The 23,200-nt window shown below is 40.7% G+C and overlaps 1 long non-coding RNA gene and 1 other non-coding gene across 2 annotated transcripts in view; one reads left to right on the top strand and one right to left on the bottom strand.

Moving 5' to 3' along the window:
* Window positions 1–23,200, bottom strand: part of LOC118892914 — a 197,607-nt gene that overhangs the window by 112,435 nt on the left and 61,972 nt on the right. The window lies entirely within an intron of this gene.
* On the top strand, window positions 16,581–16,653 carry TRNAE-CUC. Its single transcript has one exon. It is a non-coding gene; the product is annotated as a tRNA-Glu (tRNA).

The raw sequence follows: 23,200 nt of genomic DNA, 5'->3' as shown, positions 1-23,200 counted from the left end.
AAGGACAGTGACACAGGCCTGGCCCACAGCCCTAACCATCTTTCACCATCTCTTTTGGTTGCCTTTTTTTCCTCTTTTTTTTGCATAAGGGTCTGTTCTTGGCCTCTTCCACTCTCCTTGGGTGACTACAGCTGTTCCTACATCTTCAAAGAGAGCCTCTTCCCCGACGCCCCCCACCCTGTGTCTGCCCTTATTTGGGGAGCTGTGGGTCTGTATGTTCAACGACCCACCGGACATTGCAAGCTGGGTGATCAGCAAAATCCTTGAAAGTCTTTAGCTATGCCCTGCTCAGTCCCGAATCTATTCCTCCTCCTTATTAACCCACGAAAATTCAGAGTTCCAAAGCAAAACTTACTCCGAAGTGATTCCATGATGCTTTCTTAGTCTCAAAATCAACCGAGTTCCAGCAAAGAGAAGGCAGCCAGAAGGTGACCACGTTACACAGACACACCTGTCCACCCTGGGCAGGCTAGGTGGATGGGTGGATGGGTGTGGGGAGGTATGGGGGGGATGCATGGGGAGCAGTTCCCAGGAGACAGAAGTGGTCCCTTGAAAGTTGGAGAGGCTGGTCAAACAATCCACTGCCAATTCCAAGAGCTTCCATATTTATGCTCAGTATAATCATTTAGAGGACCTACGTTATTGTTCATAAGTAGGGAAAATTACAAGATTTCTGTGGGGTTTGCTTACATCTTGGGATATCAGGACTTTTATAGCTTCCTTTAGCAAAGTCACCATGTGCTTAAATAACATAAAATCGTTGAAAGAATGAGAGAAAAATCTTCTAGAAGGAATGAATGTTGAGCAGTCTCTGCTTCTTGCCCCTTCCTTGAGGTTCTTCTACTGTGCCTGACCATTGCCTCTAGTTGAAGCAGAGACAAAATAAACTTTCTTTGTTTCCATTTATAATGTCTCAGATCAGCTGATGACTTTACCAATAGCATTATCAAACAAACAAGAAAACATAAATAAGGAACCCTTATGTCCTCACAGTTTTAGAATTTGAAATCTAGACATATTTAATCACCAAACTCTTTAACTTTCTTTTTATAAATGCGGAAACTAAGACCCAAAGAGAGTAAGTGAAGGGCCCAAGGCCACAAAACTACAGTGTGGTAGAGGCAGAACCTGAATTTAGGGACTTGCCTCTCCATCTTATGTCCTTTTCATTCTCTTACGATACTACTCTTTAAAACAGGTCTTGATTCCCTCCTCCCTCCTGAGGTTTGCTCCTCCTCGCCTCTACTACATGGCCTCCCCGAACCATCTTGGTTCCTTGGCTCATGGGAACTGGTTCACCCAAATATCTTTCTATAGTCAAGGTCAAACTCCAACCATTCCAACAAAACAACCCTTTTTTCTTACAAACCTTCCACTCAGTCCTGGTTTCCCATCCAAGCAACATGTCTGGTTTACAATGGAGTTACCTGGGAATGGGGATTGACATCCTTGAGTCTCTGTGAATGGTCGTGGTTCTGGTAACTTGTTCCAGCCCATTTAGGAGTCTAGTGAGTCTCCCAAACAGCACAGGGAAACAGACTCTCAAATGTTATGTATTACATCTTCAATATATTAATGCCTTAATCATAACTATAATAACTGCACTTGTATATATACGTGTATACACACACACACACTCACACAATAAGAATTATAACAAATGTATTGAGGATGATTATTCTTGCTGTGACATTTAGCCCAAAATATCAACAAAAAGGCACTTGAAGAACATGAGATTTTATATAGCACGATGCAGTAAACTCAGTCCTGAGCTGGGAGTCATCATAATGTGTTCCTTATCCTGATTTTGCTAGCCAGAACTCTAAGAGCCTGATCTGCATGCCAACTCAGGATATCTGAGGAATCAGCCTAGGTCAGCAGCAATCATATTTGCTTCAGGTCCCCAAAACCTTATAAGATAATAGTTTTCAAACATTTGGCTATCTCTGGCGGATAGAGATGAGAGACAGTCTCCACATTTGTAAAAGATAAATGGTTGAGGATGGACATTATATGATGTGTTAGATTCCTTGGTTTGCCTTTTAGAGAGTGTTTAGGGGGAAAGCTAACTTTTTTCTTGAACTTTTGTTTCTTGGTACTTACAAGGGAACAATAAAGTGCCTCCTTTTCCCATTCCACTCTCAAGGAAGGCCTGAGCACCGTACCCCTCTCACCATCCCTTCTTCGCCTCTTCCTTCTCCCTCACCTCTACTCTTAGAAGAAAACTGCATTTTTGATTTAGGGGATTACACTAGATCATCCCAGAGGGAAGGAGTGTGGCCTCCTGCTTCGCACCAAAGCAGCAGAAGCAGCTGTACTCAAGAGGGTGGCTGAAATTCTTTGGAAGTTAAGGGTTTGGGAGTTTCTGTATATAGTACTTGAACATCTGTACCCTGCTGATGTACCACACCCTGAACAGGAATGGGGATTGCTGCTAAGCCACAAAACCTGAGGGCAGTGCCAGGGGTTTCTGCGTCTTCCCTGGGCCTGTAAAAAGAGCTCTTTGAAGGACATCTCTGGGCCTCTTGGAGAAGTAATGCCCAACAGACGGCCAGGAAAAGCCACCTGGAAATAGCAGTAAATGTCCCTAATACTTCCCAAATCAATTTATGAGGCCAGTATTACTCTGATACCAAAACCAGACAAAGAGATTATAAGAAAAGAGAATGACAGACCAATATCCCTCATGAACATAAATACAAAAGTGCTTAACAAAATATTAGCAGATTTAATCTAGTGATACAGAAAAGGATAACTGGGGTGTATCTATACAACAGAAAACTACTCAACAATAAAGAGGAAGAAACTACTGATATGCACAACAACATGGATGAATCTCAAAAATACTACACAAAGCAAAAGAAGCCAGACAAAGTGTGTGTGTATATACCGTGTGTGTGTGTATATATATATATAAAACTCTAGAGAAGATGAATCAATTGTATGATGACAAACAGCAGATCAGTGGTTGCCTGGGGTGCGGTAGGGTAGGGAGGATGAGGGGTGGGGGTGAGGACTCACTGGAATGGGCGCAAGGAAATCTTTTAGGTTGAAGGAGATGCTGTATATCATGACAGTGGTAACTGTTACATGGATGTATAACTCTCTCAAACCTTTATCAAGATGTACGCTTAAGATGGGTGCTTTTTATTTTATGTAAAATACAGTTCAATAAATTTCACTTTTAAAAAATTTGAGAAAGCAAGCTTGTCTAATAGAGGCTCTAATTTTTAAAAGACCACAACATTTGGTAAGGGTTGGCCAAAAGAACTATAATCACTTACAGCAGGGGTCCCCAACCCCCGGGCTGCGGACCAGTGTCAGTCCACTGCCTGTTAGGAACTGGGCCGCACAGCAGGAGGTGAGCAGCAGGCAAGCAAGCAAAGCTTCATCTACCACTCCCCATCGCTCCCCATCGCTCCCCATCGCTCCCCATCGCTCGCGTTACCACCTGAACCATGCCCCACCCCTTGTCCATGGAAAAATTGTCTTCCACGAAACCAGTCCCTGGTGCCAAAAAGGTTGGGGACCGCTGACTTTCAGCACCAAGGATTCCCTAGAAGTGGTACCACGGTAGTCTCGGGAAAGGTGGTGACCATGGAAACAGCATAAAATAAGCAACCCCAACCCTAAAAACCCTTGAATACTCAATAACTAACTAGAAGAGACATTGCATCTAAAAAGCCATGGGCTTGATGTCCCTTGACAGACCCTGAGAGCTCAGGCTGCAAGGCTTGCAAGGGGTTAAGACCCTTCCTTCAAGTCCTAAAAGCCTTTTTTTTTTTTTTTTTGGCAAGGCTTTCTCATGAGAGGTGTTTAGGAGCTAAGGGCAGTGCCAGATGACAGCCATCAAGAAATGGGAACCTCAGGTCCTGAAACCACAAGCAACTGAATTCTGCCAACAACCTGTATGAGCTTGGAAGTGGATTCTTCCCCCCGAACCTCCTAAAAGGAACTCAGCCCTGCCCACACCTTGATTTCAGTCTGTGAGACCAAGAACAAAGGACCAAGCTCATTCAGATTTCTGACCTACAAAACTGTGAGATAATAAATTTCTACTATTTTAAGCCTCTAAGTTTGTGGTAATTTGTTATGGCACCAATTGAAAACTTAACACATGCTATAACAATAATAACCGTATATAGGAATTCTATAGATTTTATTTTTAAGTCTTTATTGAATTTGTTACAATACTGCTTCTGTTTTATCGTTTGGTTTTTTGGCTGAGAGGCACATGGGATCTTAGCTCCCCAACCAGGGATCCAATTCGCACCCCCGGCATTGGAAGGCGAAGTCTTAACCAGTGGACCGCCACGAAAGTCCCACTATAGATTTTATTAGACTAAAACACCAAAGAGAAGAGAGAATCAATCTCACAATTCTCATGTCTTTCTTTTTGTTCACATTTCATGATAAAAGTAACTTAAAATATGTCTATCTATTGGTCTATATCCCTAACATTAAACTTTCAATTTCCCCTTTGTTTAACTGAATAATTCCAAGAAGTGAAATTTCATATAGAAGAGATGACATCTTTACAGTAGACCTTCTGTTTGTATCAAAAGATTTGAGGTTTTCTTCATTACATTACAGAGGTGAACTTTGCTAAGAGACTTTCTTTGATTTCTGAAGGAAAGAATATTTAACATTTTACTCTACATACAGAACTAGCTGTGATTTCAAAACTATTCTTAAAACCCAGACACACAACTTTCAGTACATCAACCTTATAAGTACACGAGAAAGTCTCAAGGTTAAGCAAGACTTTCATTTTTAAAGATGGGATTTTCCAGGTATAATCAAAATGGTTTATTAGAAATCTGTAAGATACTCTCCCTTGATTCTTCACTAAGCAGTGGCAACTTACTAAATACACTTTTTTTCCCCTTAAAAAGTTTTGAATAAAATATTTTGCTTAGAAACCTGACGTTAGAGTAGCATAACACCCAAGCAGAGGTGAGACTGACACGTGGCTCCTTGGAAATCACTGGAGTTTATACCAATCCAAAAGCTACCTTTAAAACTATTTGATTTTATAACGCATTAGTTAAAAGGGTCTTTTTAAAATTTTTTAAATTTTATATCCAACTTTCTGAAATAATGGAAAAGGTGCCAGAAAGGCCCACTGATCACTGTGTCAGGGGCTTGCCTGGGGCAGGGATGTATTTTTAGTCTTCACTAGGAGAAATATTTTCAAAAGGCTAGTGGCTGGGAAGTTCCTATTCTTTCCTAATTCCAGATGATAATTCCACTGTACAAAAGTGAAGTGCCTTTTCATATTTCCTACATTTCCATCCACTTCTTCACACCTAGGATTATTTCCAAAGCACCCAGACATTTAATTTTTTTTAAGGATTCTTACACTAGATTATTTATAAGCTAATTATCTATAGACGTTCAGGTCTTTAGTTTTGCTTTCTCCCTCTTTCTAGCTGCCATGTCTAATTGCGATTGTCAACCATGGTTTGTTAAAAAGACAAGCTGCCTCGTGGAACACCGCCATTAGGACACCTTTAAGGAAGCCAGTCTTAGCTACTGGAGGATGAAAAGCCTCCTGGAGGATAAAGGAGATGCCCAAGCCAGCAGTCCTCATCAACTGCAAGACATGCGAGTGAGGCCATCTTGGATCTTGCAGCCTAGATGCAAACAGCCACATGAGTGAACCTGCCTGAATCCAGCAGAAGAACTACCCAACCAGTTCACAGAATGGTGAGAAGGAATAAATGTTTTGGAGTGGCTTGTCCCAGCAAAGGCTAACTGAAACATTAGTAAAATATTGAAAGCTTTCTGCTTGATAGATGGAGTAAGACCAAAACACCTGACTTTGACATTTTATCGGAGGCCCTTCTCAGAATAATAATAATAATAATAATAATAATAATAATAATAATAATAATAAAGAAGAAGAAGAAGTAGAGGTAACAGCTATAAATAAAAAGGCTTAGGATTGGAAAGGAAAAAATAAAACTGTCACTATTTAGAGATGACATGATTATATATATGTGAATAATATAGAAGAATCTACTAGGTTTAGTAAGCAAATTTAACAAGGTCACTGGTTTAAGGTTGATATTAAAAACTTTTTTTCTATATGCAAGCAACAAACAAATAGGAAAATTAAAATGATGCCATTTACAATAGGATCAAAAAGCATGAAACACCTGGAAATAAATTAAAGATTTGTTAAGACCTCTGCACTGAAAACTACAAAGCACTACTGAGAAAAATAACACCTAAAAAAGGAAGAGATACAATATGTTCATAGACAGGAAAGTTCAATATTCAATTATTTCAAGTTTCCCCACACTTAACTACCGATGCTATGCAAGTACAAATAAAACCTCAGCATAGTTTTTCCTTCTTTTTCCTGGAAATTGACCAGCTGATTCTAAAATTCATATGGAAAAACAAAGAGATAGAATAAAATAGACAATCTTGAATTGAGAACAAAATTGAGGGACTTAAAACTACCAAATATCAAGCTACATTAATTAAGGCATTCATTGGCTATACTAATTCATGCAAAAATGGACAAACTGACTAATGAAACAGACCCACACCTGAGTGTGTACTATTATGAGAAAAGATAGTCTTTTCAATAAAATGGTCTGAGTTGATTAGATATTCATATAGAAAAAAAAGAACCTTGACCCCCTACTTCAAACCACACATCAGTAGATTTTAGATAGACTGAAGATCTAAATGTGAAAAATAAGACAATATAGCTTTTAGTAGAAAACTAAGTGGAAAATCTTCATGATTTGGGGGAAGGCAAAGATTTCGTATACAGGACACAAGCATTCTACCACAGAGGGGAAAAACTGACCAACTGGATTATATTGATCTACAAATTAACACTTCTGTTATTAATACAAAATTAATTACGTTGTTCATCCAAAGACACTATTAGTAATGTGACAGGGCAATTTTGATATTTTGTTCACTGTGGATTTTTTAAAATTTTGTCATGGTAAAATATACATGAAATTCGTCTTTTTAACCATTCTTTGAAGGTGCAATTTAGGGGCATTAAGTACATTCACATTGTTGGGCACAAACTAAAACTCTGTACCCATTAAACAACGGTGACATAAGAGGCTCCTGACTCCCCCTCCCATAGATGCACTGAGTATACAGGAACAGGTAAATCAATCTTCTCTCAGAGAAATCCAAAAACTAGTTGAGTAACTCCTACACACTGGTGACTGAGAAAAAAACCACATCAAGATGGGAAGGAAAGGCTGAGAAACACTCTCCCCATAAAGTCAGCCCCTGGCATAGCACTTTACAATTTGGAGGGAACCCTTAACTCCAAGCTTTGCCCAGGGGAACAAAGAATCTGGATCACAAATCTAGTGCCCCAGCTCTTAAGGCTGCCACCTGAGGTACAGGTCCCCAAATCACCTAGCTCTGAGAGCCAATGGGGTTTGCATTCATAAATCCCACAAAACTATAGCAAGTAAATAAGCAGTTGTTAAATGGGTACATGAGGACTCTCCATGGCTATTACCAACCCCCCAACTCCCAGCTCTGCTCAGAGAGATCAGACAAAAATGTCCATCCCTCAGTTTCTCCCTGGAAGTGATCTGACTGCAAACTTCTCCAGCTGCTTTCTGAGGTTCTGGCTTCTAACCAGCCTGCATGTGGGAACTGACAGGGATCCTCTTGGAAGCCCAGAAGAGCTGGTGGGCACATCCTCTACTGTCTCCCCATGGCTCACTCCAATACTAAAACCAAGTCACCAGCTTCTCCCTGGAAGGAACTTGTCCATACTTCTAGCACCCCAACTATTATGGCTGCTACCCAAGGGACAGGTTCCCAAATTACCCCGCTCTGGGAACTGATGGGGCTCAGCATTCATGAGTCCCCCAGGACCACATGAAACAAAGAGGTGGTTCTAGTCTGTGGGAGTGCTTGTGTGCCCAAATATTCTCTCTGGCTCAGCACAGAGGGAGTAAACAAAAATACCTAGATCCCAGTTTCTTCCTGATAGGTGCTAGACTATACATATAATGTCCTGATTTTCCCAGCTGCTGCCTGAATGTCAGGCTTCCAATTAGCCTGCATAGGTGGCTGAAAGGGGAAGCAATGAGTAGTCCTCTGGGAACCTGAACAGGCACGTGGCATTTCCCATGTCTTTCATACACTGACAGATCTTGGCACATCCTCATCTACTGGGAACCACTAAGAACAAAGATGGTGGCTTGACTATGGAGAACAGTTTGGAGGTTCCTTAAAAAAAACTAAAAATAGAGCTACCATATGATCCAGCAATCCCACTCCTGGGCATACATCCAGAAAAGATGAAAACTCTAATTCAAAAAGATACGTGCACCCCCATGCTCATAGCAGCACTATTTACAATAGCCAAGACACGGAAGCAACCAAAGTCTCCATCAACAGAGGAATGGATATAGAAGATGTGGTGTATATATATATATATATATATATATATATATATATATATATATATATATATATATATATATATATATATATATATATATATATATATAATGGAATATTACTCAGCTATAAAAAGAATGAAATAATGCCATTTGCAGCAACATGGATGGACCCAGAGACTATCATCCTAAGTGAAGTCAGTCAGACAGAGAAAGATTGTTTATATGCAGAATCTAAAAAAAAGATACAAATGAACTTATTTATAAAACAGAAACAGACTCACATAGAAAACAAACTTATGGTTACCAAAGGGGAAAGGAGGAATAGGGGATAAATTAGGAATCTGGGATTAACAAATACACATTATTATGTATAAAATAGATAAACAATGAGACCTACTGTACAGCATAGCATTTGTATCTTGTAATAACCTATGATTGAAAAGAATCTGAAAAAAATATATATATGTAGTCGTATGGCTTGGACAATCACAAAGGTTTGAGAGGCAACTAGGAGCTCAAGGTGGGCTAACTGACTAGGCTCACCTCCTACACAAGTCCCGTCTGTCAAGGCTAAGAGAGATGGTTGTTTTATCTAATGTGTAGAAACCAACACAGAGAGTCAAGGAAAATAAAGAAATAAGGGAATATGTTCCAAACAAAAGAACAAGATAAATCTCTAGAAACAATCTTAAAGAAATGGAGATAAATGATTTATCTGATAGGTCCACATACTGGTCATAAAATGGTCACTAAGGTCAGGAGAGCAATGCATAAAGTGAGAATTTCAACAACAAAAATTTAAAAATATAAAAAAGTGCCAAAGAGAAATCAGAGATAAAGAATACAATAACTAAACTGAAAAATTCAATAGAGGGGTTCAACAACAGACTAGCTAAAGCAAAAGAAAAGATTAGTAAACTTGAAGATTTGGTGATTTCCACTACCCTATCAAAAGAACAAAAAGAAAAAAGAATAAAAAGAGTGAAGATAGCTCAAAAGACTTATGACGTACTATTAAGTGAATAAATATAAATAATACAGATGTCTCAGAAAGAGAAGAGAGAGAGAGCAGCAGAAAGATTATCCAAAGAAATAACGACTGAAAACTTCCCTAACCTGGAGAAAGAAACAGACATCCAGATTCAGACAGCTCAAAACATACCTAAAAAGAATCCAAAGAGATTCACAATAGGACATGTTATAATCAAATTGTCAAATGTTAAAGACAGAGAATCTTAAAAGCAGCTTGAAAAAGGCTACCTGTTATGTACAAGGGAACCCTTGTTCAGCATATTTTGCAGAGAAACATTTCAGGCCAGAAGGAGTGGACAATGTATTCAAACTGATGAAAGAAAAAAACCTGCCAATCAAGAATACTCTACCTGGGACTTCCCTGGTGGTGCAGTGGTTAAGAATCTGCCTGCCAACGCAGGGGGCATGGGATCAATCCCTGGCCTGGGAAGATCCCACATGCTGTGGAGCAACTAAGCCGTCCACCACAACTACTGAGCCTGCATGCCACAACTACTGAGCCCGCGTGCCACAACTACTGAAGCCCGTGCACCTAGAGCCCGTGTTCCACAACAAGAGAAGCCACTGCAATGAGAAGCCCATGCACCACAACAAAGAGTAGACCCTGCTCACTGCAACTAGAGAAAGCCCGTGCAGAACAACGAAGACCCAGCGCAGCCAGAAAAAAAAAAAAAAAGAATACACTACCCAGCAAAGCTGTCCTTCAGAATTGAAGGAGAGAGAGTTCCCTGGACAAACAAGAACTGAAGGAGTTCATCACCACTAGACTGGCTGGACAAGAAATGTTACAGAGTTCTTCAAGCTGAAAGAAAAGGACAGTAATTAGTAACATGAAAACATATGAAAGTATAAAACAAACTGGTAAAGGTAAATATATAAATTCAGAATACTCTAAATTGTAATGGTGCTAGGTAAATAACTTATAACTCTAGTATAAAGGTTAAAAGACTAAAGTACTTAAAATAACTATAACTGGGCTTCCCTGGTGGTGCAGTGGTTGAGAGTCTGCCTGCCAGTGCAGGGGATACGGGTTCGAGCCCTGGTCTGGGAGGATCCCACATGCCGCGGAGCATCTGGGCCCGTGAGCCACAACTACTGAGCCTGAGCATCTGGAGCCTGTGCTCCGCAACAAGAGAGGCCGCAACAGTGAGAGGCCCGCGAACCGCGATGAAGAGTGGCCCCCGCTCACCGCAACTGGAGAAAGCCCTCGCACAGAAACGAGGACCCAACACAGCCAAAAATAAATAAATAAATAAATAAATATTAAAAAAAAAAACTATAACTAAACTAATTTGTTAATGGATGCACAATATAAAAAGATATAAATTGTGACATCAGAAACATAAAATATGGTAGGGAGTGTAAAAATGTAGAGCTTTTGCATGTGATGGAAGTTAAGTTGTTATCAGCTTAAAATAGACTGTTATAGGATGTTTTAATGTAAGCCTCATGGTGACTACAAAATTTAAAAAACTATAGTAAATACACAGAAGATAAAAAGAAAGGAATAAAAGCATACCAACATAGAATATTATGAGATCACAGAGGAAAAAAGCAAAAGAGGAGGAAAGAAACAAAATACAAAACAGCCAGAAAATAATGAACAAAATGGTAACAGTAAATCCATGCCTACCAATAATCACTTTAAATGTAAATTGATTAAATTCTCCAATAAAAAGACATAGAGCACCTGACTGGATAAAACAACAACAACCCCAACTATATGCTACCTATGAGAGACTCACCTTATCTTTAAGGACACACATAGACTGAAAGTGAAGGGATGGAAAGAGATATTTAATGCAAATGGAAACCAAAAGAACGTAGGGGTAACCATACCTACACTGGGAAAAATAGACTTTAAGACAAAAAATGTAACAGGAGACAAAGAAGGTCATTATATTGATAAAGGGGTCAATTCATCAAGGGGATATAATAATTGTGAATATTTATGTATCCAATACCAGAGCACCTAAACATATTAAGCAAATATCAACAGATCTGAAGGGAAAAATAGACAGCAATACAATAATAACAGGGGACTTCAATACCTTGCTTTCAACAATGAATAAATCACGACAGACAGAGTATCAATAAGGAAATATTGGACTTAACTTACATGTTAGACCAGAGGGACCTAGTAGACATATATAGAACATGCCATCCAACAGCAGCAGAATACACATCCTTCTCAAGTATGCATGGAATGTTCTCCAGGACAGATCATTTGTTAGGCCACAAGTCTGGACAAATTTAAGAAGACTGAAATCATATCAAGCATATTTTCTGACCACAATAGTATATAACTACAAATCAATTACAAGAGCAAAACTGGAAAATTCACAGAAACATGACTAAACAACATGTTTCTGAACAACCAATGGGTCAAAGAAGAAATGAAAAGTGAAATTAAAAAACAACTTGAGACAAATGTAAGTGGTAACATGACATACCAAAACTTAAGAGCTGCAGCAAAAGCAGTTCTAAGAGGGAAGTTTACAGCAAAAACACCTACACTAAGAAACAAAAAAGATCCCAAATAAACGACCTAACTTTACCCCTCATGGCAGTAGAAAAAGAATGAATGAAGCCCAAAGTTAGTAAAGGAAGGAAATAACAAAGATCAGAACAGAAATAAATGAAATAGAGACTAGAAAGACAATAGAAAAGATCAATGAAACTAAGAGCTGTTTTTTTTTGAAAAGATAAACAAAATTGAAAAAATTTTACCTAGACTAAGAAAAAAAAAAAAGGAGAGAAGATTCAAATAAATAAAATCAGAAATAAAAGGAGACATCACAACTGATAACACAGAAATACTAATGATCATAAAAAACTACTATGAACAATTATATACCAACAAATTAGATAACCTAGAAGAAATGGGTAAGTTCCTAGAAATATACAACCTACCAAGACTGAATCAAGAAGAAACAGACAATATGAACAGAACAATTATCAGTAAGGAGACTGAATCAGTAATAAAAAAAAAAACTCCCAACAAAGAAAAGTCCAGGACCAGATGGCTTCAGTGGTGAATTCTACAAAACATTTAAAGATTAATTAATACCAATCTTTCTTAAACTCTTGCCAAAAAATGATGTGGAGGGAATACTTTCAAATTCATTTTACAAGGCCAGTACTATCTAAATACCAAAGCCATATCACGACATGACAAGAAAAGAAAATTACAGGCCAACAACCCTTATGAACATAAATGCAAAAATTCTCAACAAAATATTAGCAAACTGAATTCAACAGTACCTTAAAAGGATCATACACCAAGATAGAGTGGGATTTATTCCCAGGACGCAAGGATGGTTCAACATATGCAAATCAATAAATGTGATACACCACAATAATAAAATGAAGGATAAAAATCATAGGCAGACAAGAGAATCAGATTCACAGATGATTCCAATTTCAGAGCTAGCTGATAAGTACTTTAAAATAACTGTGCTTGGGGACTTCCCTGGAGGTTAAGACTCTGTAACCACTGCAGGGGGCATGGGTTTGATCCCTGGTCGGGGAACTAAGATTCCACATGCCACACCATGTGGCCAATAAATAAATAAATAACTATGCTTAAAATGCAAATTAAAACCACAATGAAATATCACCTTGCACTGGTCAGAACGGCTATTAACAAAGAGAACACACAAAACAAATACTGGCGAAGATGTGGGGAAAAGGGAACCCTTGTACACTGTTGGTGGGAATGTAAATTGGTGCAGCCACTGTGGAAAACAGTATGGAGGATTCTCAAAAAACTAAAAAAATAGAACTACCATATGACCCAGCAATTCCACACCTGGGTATATATCCAAAAAAAAAAAAAAAAAAACACTAATTTGAAAAGATACATGCATCCCAATGTTCATAGCAGCATTATTTACAATTGCCAAGCCATGGAAGCAACCTAAGTGTCCATCAACAGGTGACAGATAAAGAAGATGTGGCGTATACATACAATGGAATACTACTCAGCCGTAAAAGAGAATGAAATTTTGCCATTTGCAATAACATAGATGGACTTGGAGTAGGTGAAGTACAGGCTGAAAGAGCTTAGGGAACATACCCAAGATCACTCAGGCTATGAGTGGTAGAGCTGGGGCTTGAACTCAAACCTGTCTGAGACAAAGTCAGACTCTTACCCAATTTACTACGTAGCTTCTCTTCACTAGTTAACTAAAGACAAGCAGGTTCATCTGAAAAGTGGGGATAATAACAAGCAGGAGAATTTGGAGCTTGAGGATGTGCATTAGCTCTTTCAAAATTCCAGCTTTGGAGTCTTCAGTGTCTACCAAGAGAACTCCATATTTTCCAAAGTGGAGAAAGATGGCGTGGGTCATCTGATGGGAGTGCTCTTCACTCCTTCAAACTCAGTTGACAATGACTTGTCATTTGAAGAGATATAAGGGCATTCATAATGAGCTTTGCTCATAGATTACGTTTTAAAATAACAGTAATTGTTGTTATTGCTTTGTTGTTGAACTGCTCATAGATTACGTTATAAAATAACAGTAACTGTTGTTATTGCTTTGCTGTTGTTGTAACTGCATTCAGAGTTCGGATCAGCAAGCCAATGGCTCCAAAGACTTAATGTGCCTCCTTCAATGTTTAGTTTCTTACCAGGCAGTGCCTTAGGTAGTGAGGAGAGAGCAGTGCAGAGTCCTGTAAATTTGGAGCTGTGAATTATCACCGCATGAAAACATTGCCAGGCCTTTCAGTGTGAGTTTGTTCTACTCTGCTACAACCTGAGAAGAAACAGCCCAGGAACCATGACTGAGAAAAGAGACTGCCCATCAAAACAGTGCAAAGCAGACAAGTTTTCATTTATTTTCTTTGGATCACTCCTGTTGGCAGCTGCACCCATTTGGTTAATGGAATATTCTTGACTCATTAAACAGGCTCATTGAGGGAAAGGAGCCACGGGGACAGGGGCAGGATGGAGAGCTACCCTTGCTCTCCTCTGGCATGCTCTCCAAAAGTGGAGCCTTTTCGGAGACTCCCAAAGATAGCATGTTGACAGGATGGGCGTTAGAATCATGACGAAAGACTGGAGAAAACAGCATGAAAATAAGACACAGTCTCAAAGGGAAGGAAGTTAAAGGGTGGGGCCTCTTTTACACGCTTGCCTGGCACCTTGGGGTGGGGCACGTGTGCAGGGAGGGGTAACAATGGTCAGCATCAGGCCCACCTCCAGGCTGACCACTTTTACACGAGGACCTGGCCTCACCTCTGCGTACCTCGCCTGCCCAGGGACTATTTTATCCCAAGAACAAACTGGCTCATCCTCCAGGACCCCTGAGTCCTCAGTCCCACTCCTAGTGCTATTTGTGAAGGGCAGCAGCTTGCAGAACAGGAAAGAAGCTCAGAACACGGATTCCCAGAGTCCATGAAAAGGCCTGCGGCCAGGAATCGTGCCTGTCAACCACGTGCTGTATGACTTCATGCCCAGCCTCTCAATCTGTGTCCCTCACCTCTGAAATGAGAACCTGACAATTTTTCATAGCATTCCAAAAAACAACACTATGTGCCACTTAAAACCTGTGATAGATGTGGGAATCTTAACAAAGCGGTATTAGCAGGAACTTTTGGTTCCAGGTAGACCAAATCTCATTACAGTGAATATAACTACAACAAAAAATAATTCCGAACTCCCCCCAAGACCCATTTATTTCTAGCAATATTTAATACCATGTAACTCCAGGACAACCCAAGAGTCTGATAATCCCTTGGAGTTTTTTCAGGTTGAATGTATTAATACACTGAAGAGAAAAACTCTTTAGTCAAATATTGATTAACTTTTTCTACAAATTATTCCCGATGACTGACAATTGTATAGAGCTTTGAGATGTTTCATATCAAGACCTATGTCTCTCTCAAATACCATTATGACCATTTGTCATTTACATGTCATCTCTCTGTTCCTCTGACTCTGATCTCCCCAAGCCTGCCTTCCCTGTGCCCTCTATCTTGATACCTGCTCCATCTCAAAGTGGCATCTCTTGGCTCAAAGACTCTTTAAAAGATCTCCGGGTAGCGGATGTTCACTAGACATCTTGTGGTGACCATTACTTGATGTATACAAATATTGAGTATTTATGCCATATACCTGAAACTAATGTCAATTAAACCTCAATTTTTAAAAAAGTGAATTTAAGGTATGTAAATTATATCTCAATAAACCTGTTAAATTTTTTTTTTTTATTTTAGGATCTCTGAAATTCCCTTTGGGAAGGACTGCCTGACCCCAGGGATATCCCCTCACTCTGGGTTCTGGGTTTGGCTAGCTGAAAAGCTTTTCTGGGACCTATCAAGCCCACAGGCTATGACACACCCCTAAGGAGGACAGTTGAGCCACATGCAAGCACACAGACACACACATCTGCATAAGGAACAGTTTTAAATAATTCAGTTCCACCAAGTCCAACCTCCCTCCCAAGATATCGAACATACACGGGCAATGAGATTAATTTCCCAAATTGAAGTAGAAAGAATAAAGTTAACTAAAAAATGATAAGGAAGGAGTTAGGTTTTCCAAAATAATCAGCTTCCAGGAATATGAATGCAAACAACTCCATTCAAGAGAAAACAACCTTCCTTTTTTCTTCTAACACAGGAGTTTTGCCCCACAGTATTATAAACAAAAAACTAGCCATCCATGAGGACGGAGGAAAAACCCTATAGACTTTGCCATTCTCCTGTTTTGTTTATTCTACCCTAGAAAAAGAGGCATGAAGTCACACGAACTCCTGTACTCTAGGACCTAAAACTTTTTTCCATTGCACTTTATGTTAAATAAACAAACTTTTGAAGCACAGCCATTTGCTGGAGAAGAACGTAAATCTGGACTTAATCAGCCTCAGATGACCCTCGGGATTGTCTGAACATGACCATGAATGGAAAATTACTAAGCCCCAGAAGGTATTAGTGTGCACGGCTGTGGATCTGCTCAACTGGAGACTTTCTCTTTCCTTTATAGATGAATTTTGTCCCTTGGACACCTAAAGCTTGAAGGGGTAGCTGTAGGGCTATCCAATGGGGCCAAGGGGAAGGGATCAGGGTGAGGGTAGAGAGAGAGAGCTTCTGATGTCACCCAGTTCTCAACAGAAACGGGAAGCAAGACATGGGAGTTCCCTGGTGGTCCAGTGGTTAGGACTCTGTGCTCTCACTGCCGAGGGCCCGGGTTCAATCCCTGGTCAGGGAACTAAGATCCCACAGGCTGCGTGGCATAGCCAAAAAAAAAAAAAAAAGAAATGAGAAGCAAGACTTACAATTACCAAACTGACCACAAATATATCAAAGCTTTCCCCTGGGACACTCCACTCTGCCCTCCATCAATATACAGAACCCTGTTGCAAGTGGAGTCTTCCAAAAGGATCTCCTCTAAAAGCAGATGTACATACACCCTCAGAACAGAAGGATGCAGTTCACCTCCTTTGAACAGTGCCCTCTACTCTTGTCTGTGGGCTCAGAAGACTCTGGAACAGAAAAGGTACAGGCTGGGGGAAGTAGCATGGGTTTTTCTACTTTTGCTCAAATGTCCGGGACTCACTCCTCGAGACTGTTAAGGTCATGAAAAGCAAGGAAAGACTGAGCCACTGGAAGACCAGAGGAGCCTGGGGAGACAGGACAACTGAATGCGATGTGGATTGGATTCTGGAGTTGAGTTAATAGTAATGTACCCATGTCTCCTAGTTTCTCAGTTTTGACAAATGCACCATGGCAATATAAGATGTTAAACATGGGGGAAACTGGGTGAGGGGTATATGAAAACCCTCTGTACCTCTTCGCAACTTTTCTTTAAACCTAAAATTATAGCAAAATAAAAAGTTTTAAAAATGCAATTCTGAGAAAGTAAAATCCATGATGATGGCACAGCATGGAAACCTTGCAGCAAGCAATAGCAGACGCCTCACAAGTGTTCATGATATGCTGGGCACTGAGCCGTGCCCTTGACCGAGAGTACATACCGAACCCTCTCAACAACTCTATGATGTGAACCCTAATTTCCTCCCCTGTTCCTAAATGAGGGAACTGAAGCTTAGAGAGGTTAGGTAACAAACCCAAGGTCACAAAACTGGTAGGGGGCAGAGGCACAATTCAGACCTAGAAAAATAACTCCAAAGACTGTTTCTTCCTTGCCATTGCCACAGCACCTCCCATTTCATCTCTTTCCTTCACAAGATGGGGAAACACTTCCTTGAATGGTAACTCAAAGAGATAAAATAGTATATAATAAAAGCACAAAAATATTAGGGCTCTCATTACAAAGAGGAAGATTAAGAGATGGGCTCTGTTTCCTTCCTGCCCCCTTCCAAATTACCACAATTTGTATTCATGCGTTAAATAATAACATGGTAAATACGTTATTATTTAAACACGGTAAAGCTATAAAGAAGGATCTAAAATAGAAATCAAAACCCTCCCTGAACACCCAACCTCTAGTTCTAATCATCAGCATAAGAAGGGGTATGTTTAAGGTCCATAAAAACAAGAGTTCATGCACAGAGAGAATACAGATTTGTTCACCAAATCCTTGAATATGAGAACCCTGGTAGCCCTGAGAACTTTATAGGAGTAATTTTATAAATAAACAAAAGCCAGATTTAGCATAAAGTGAACTCCTAAAACTCTCTCTCTGGGGAGTTGGCATGAACAGAAAAGGTAAAAGCTCTCCGGAGGGTTTAAGATGAATTCTTGGCTGATGAGCCCTTGCAGGCTGTTGAGAGAAGCAGCAGCCCCATGTTTCAAAATTATCATGAGAGAGCTGAGCCATGCTCCCCCTGGGAGTCAGTAAAGTTCACTGAAGAAATAATGAAGTTACATATTAGTTAGGAATCTTTTCAGCTGCAAATAACAGAAAACCTAATAATGGCATTACCCCTGTTGGGACATTTATTCTTCACTTACAAGAAGTCTAGAAATTGATGATCTCAGAGTTCATTCAGCAACTCAACAATTTTGGGAAGGTTGCAGGTCTTTCCATCCTTCTGCTTAATCATACCCAGCATAGAGAGAGGCTTTTTGTGCTTACATTTTTCAATTCATGATGTCAAGATAGCTGCCACTGCTCCAGACATCACCATCCCATGCTTTCTCTTCACAAGGGTCCACTGATCTGGGAACAAAATCCAACCTAGTAGCACCCAGTAGATTTCTCTTTAGGTCTCAATGGCCCAACTAGGTTTGGTCCCTTTTATGGGCTGAATGCAGCACCCCCCAGCCCCCGCCCTCAATTCATATGTTGAAGCCCTAACCCCAGTATCTCAGAATGGGGCTGTACTCCAGACATGGCCTTTAAAGAGGTGATTAAGTTAAAATAAGGCCATTAGGGTAGGCCCCGATCCAGTCTGACTGGTGCTCTTATAAGACAAGGGGATTTGGCACACTGAGGTGTATCAAGGATGCTGCACGCAGAGGAAAGACGAGGAAGGACACAGCAAGAAGGCAGCCATCTGCAAGCCCAGGGAGAGGCCTCAGGAGGAAGTGATCCTGCCAGCACCTTGAGCATGGCCTTCTCGTCTCCAGGCTGGGAGAAATAAATTTCTGTTGTTTACGCCACCCAGTCTGTGTTGTTTTTTATGGCAGCCCGAATGAACTAACACAGTCCCCTAGCTGCAAAAGGTCTCTAAAAGGGAGACTTAGGAAAGGAAATAGGACAGCATGACTGTCTTAGGCTGGCACTCTCACCCCGTACAAAACCAGTGTTCCCAGCACATGAAGGCATAAAGGGTTGTGGTGGTAGCTACTGGGTAGGCAACTAACAATATTATTTATCACAACTCTTGAGTAGAAAGAGCTGGATTACAACCTGTGTTACTGAGCCATGGCCATGAGTAAGACACAGAGCTTGAGTTCAGTAAAATGGATATAATAATTTATAGTTATTCTCCTTTGGACCCCTCAACTCTGAAATTCTAAGTCTGAGGGGGCTCTCCTCAGAAAGGACTTTGTTTCTACAGCAAATGAAAACACACAGAGTACCTATTCCTAAAATGCAGCTAACTTACAATATTTTCTGTTCTGTTCCAACTTTCACTTACTCAATAGCTCATTTCCTGAAAGAATGGATTCAACAAATGTAAATCTCCTTTTCTTACATTTTCAAGGCCCCGGAAACCGAAGGCCCCTCAATGAGTTGTAAACATATGAATGGAGGCACACTCCACAAAATGAAAGACCCACTACTTCCCTATTAGAGTATAAACTTCCTGAGGGCAAATACTGTTGATATCATTTCTGTGATCCCATAGGCCACTACACAAAGTGGCAACAGAAGGCTCCTGGACTCAATGAATGGAAAACACAGCGTCTGGAAATCCATCTTAGGATTCATTCGTTTCACAAAGACCTAGCCAATACTAGCAATTAATTTGTGCTTCTTTCGTGAAGATGGGTCTCAGTGTCCTTAAAGTTAGTCAAGGATCAAATTATTTTCTTCTCGAAAGAGCGTCACATATTGGGAAAGACATCATTACGGAATGGTAAGTGTTCTTATGTTAAGAAGTTTCATTTTTTTAAAGTGCTAAGAAAAGATGCATTAGTTAATGAATAGAATGAAACAACTGGTTATGTGAGTGAGAAATAAAGTTGCCCTCTATTGTATCATTTATTCTTCCCCCTCAAATTTTAGCAGGATTAAAGATTTAAATGTAACAAACAGAAAACATGAGTGATTTTTTAAAAACTCATAGTTTATGTTACAGTTTCTGAGCATGTCCAGAAGAAAAAAAAAAGAGAGAGAGAGAGAGAGAATTGACAAGTTTGCCATTAAAATAATTTTTCACATATTAGCTGGAAAAAAATAACAAACAAAACCAAATGGCAATTGATACAAAGGGGAACTACTGATAAATACTTGGGACAGAAAAGGATTATTTTCCTTTATATATAATGAGATTCTCATCTCATTAAGATGCAGATAAATAATATAATAGGAAAATGGTCAAATTTACATGAGCAGGAAGTTCACCAAACAATGGTCATTTATCTGGGAGTAAGGTTGGATGCCTACTCTGAAGGAAATATTAATTTAAATAATAATAAAATACACTTCTTTTAAGATTGACAGCGTTAAAAAGTTTGATTTTACAGGTATTTGTGACAGTGTAGGTAATCAGGCATTCTCATACATTAATTCTGGACTTTAAACTGGTATGACCTTTCTGAAGGACAATTTGACATCTGTCAAAATGTTAACTTCCCAGACACTTTAATCCAAAAAATACACCTCTAAGTGGAAGTTACTCTAACTTGAATATAGATATAGGTAGCATTGTTTGTAATAAAGCAAAAACAACCTAAATATTCATTAACAGGAAGCTGTTAAATACGTTAGTACATTCACACAATGGAACGCTATACAGCATTTTTTTATGAGTAAATCTGAATTTATTGAAATAAAAAACAGCCAAAACATGCTAAGTGAAAAATAGCAAGTTGTAGAACAAGATGTCCAATTTGCTCTCATTTGTGTTAAAAATACATATAGATTTGTATGCTCGTATGTGCCGAGAACATTTCTGGAAGGATACACAAAATGCTGTGAACTGTGGTTACGTCTGGAAATGATTCTTTTGAAATTACTACCGTGATTGTGTATTGCTTTAGCAATAAAAAAAAATATAGTGAAACTACAAAACGCCCCATGTTGCTTCCTCTGAAATTCCTCAAATGGGAAAAAATAAGCTAAAAATGTTCGGACTTATCACTTCCTCCTAAGTGTGGGCTTTTGGAGAGAGAGGGAAATGCCCAGAAGGAGAGGAATCTCTTGCATGAATCTTTCAGAGCTCAATTTGAAATGGAATATTCTGAAACCCCCTGAGTGTGGGTGAGGAAAGGGCTAAAGGGCTGAGGAACTGAGGCAGGGATCCTGCCCTCCAGCACCTATTACCCCCCAACCCATCGGCCCCTCGCCCACCTGGGTCTCCAGTGCCACACTGGTTAGGAAAAGCAGCAGGACTTGGTTCCTTAATCTCTTCCTGACCTTAGAATTAAAGTCAGCTCGGGAGGGAAGGAGAAGGGGTGGGTGAAGGAAGGCCCCCTGGGAAAGACATCAAACAGAATGGAAGCATCTCTGACCTCTGGGTCACAAGCCACTTAGAACAAACGCACCCTCTCCTGCAGCCCACCCTGGGCGCCAGCGCTGGAAGCCAATTCTGAGTGATTTAGGAAATCGGCCCAGCCCTGGGGCGGGCAGGAAAGGAGCGATTAAGGGCGAGAGGGAGAAGTGAGGCTTCCTCGGGAATGAGCGCATTTGGAAGCGAGGCAGGAAGGGGGCAGGAAGCTGCTCTCATAAAACAATCTGACAATTATGTGTCAGTCTAGGAGAAGGGCTCTGGAAATTATGGGGTTACCGTGCCACGCTCCCCGGCCCTCCCCCTGCGATTTCCTCACGGCTGCAGTGAGCTGCAAGAGGAAATTATATTTGGGGCCAGGTGTTTGTTGCTCTACGTTCAGGTTCAAGCTGGGACTGAGCAGTTACGCTCACGTGCTGAGGGACGCAAGTCCCTGACGCCCTTGTCAAGCACGGTGGCCACACTGACTCCAGCTGGCCTGGCGTGCTGGGCCTGCGATGACCATTCCTGGCACTTACCAAATGCTCACTGGAGCCAGGCGCATCACCTATATTAACTCACACGACAACCCTCCAGGGGATACTGAGACCCAGAGAGGCTCCGTGACCCGCCGCAGATAACTAGCTAGGGGTGGCAGAGCAAGGATCTGAACCCCAGTATTCTGTCTCCAGAGTCTCACACTCAAAATCCAGTTGTTGAAAACATATGTTACAGGTATTTTTCATAAGAGCATCCGGAACCACTGGTAGAAAGAGATTCCTAAGCAGACTTCTACCCAAACACAGGTGCTGCCTTCTCCTTGTCCATCATTCATTCATTCATCCATCCGTCCATCTATTCATTCATTTCTTTCTCCCTTCCTTATATCTTTTAAGTACCAATGGTATGACCGACCAGCAGAGTTAGGTACAAGACTCACTCCTGCTTCTGAAGACAATGAGAAGACACATTTTACAGACTTAAGAGTCCAAATATATTTGCAGTCTTCTCCTGGGCCTCAATACGATACTTCTAGGTCCGTCCTGGGTTTGCCTGGAGCAGACACATTCCTTCAAAGGCTCAGGACCAGGAACTTTTCCCAGCGCACACATTTGACAGAGTCCTGGCAGATTCCAGCCTCTTGCCCACCACCCCCATTTCAGAGGGGATGCTCTGGGAGGTGGCAGGACATTTGTTCAGGGGCCGGGGGCGCGGGGTGGACAGTCTGACCTTTCCCTCATGGGCTGAGAAAGTGCGGCTCTTAGAAGCTCCTTCACGGCACCTAAGAGGAGTTCAGGGGAGCAGCGATCAAGTGTCCTGACTCCACCAATCACTAGCTGTGTGACCCTGGGCAAGGTGCTTCACCTTTCTGAGCCTGTCTTGTAAAGTGAGACTGTCATGAGGATTATATGAAACAACATGCCGGGTTTGAGCGGGAGTGCTTCCCAGGACGTGGTAAACGTTCACTGAGTCTTGGGTGTGACCCTGAGGGTGTGTGCTGGGTGTGCTGGGATCAGCCAGTCCTGCTCCCGCAGCCTCCTCTCTTACAAAACAGGCGAAAAGGCCAACGGAAATGCTTTACTTCCTCCCTAGCTCAACTGCACCATACCCAAATCGCATCTTTATGAAATGAACTACACCTGGTAACATGAGTCTTTCCTCAGTCGCACACTTATTAATTACTTGCAAACGCTA

Source organism: Balaenoptera musculus, chromosome 3 (assembly GCF_009873245.2).
Source record: "Balaenoptera musculus isolate JJ_BM4_2016_0621 chromosome 3, mBalMus1.pri.v3, whole genome shotgun sequence".
In the NCBI taxonomy this organism is placed as follows: domain Eukaryota; kingdom Metazoa; phylum Chordata; class Mammalia; order Artiodactyla; family Balaenopteridae; genus Balaenoptera; species Balaenoptera musculus.
Note: the sequence above shows the minus strand (reverse complement) of the source record. Positions and strands in the feature narration are given on the sequence as shown.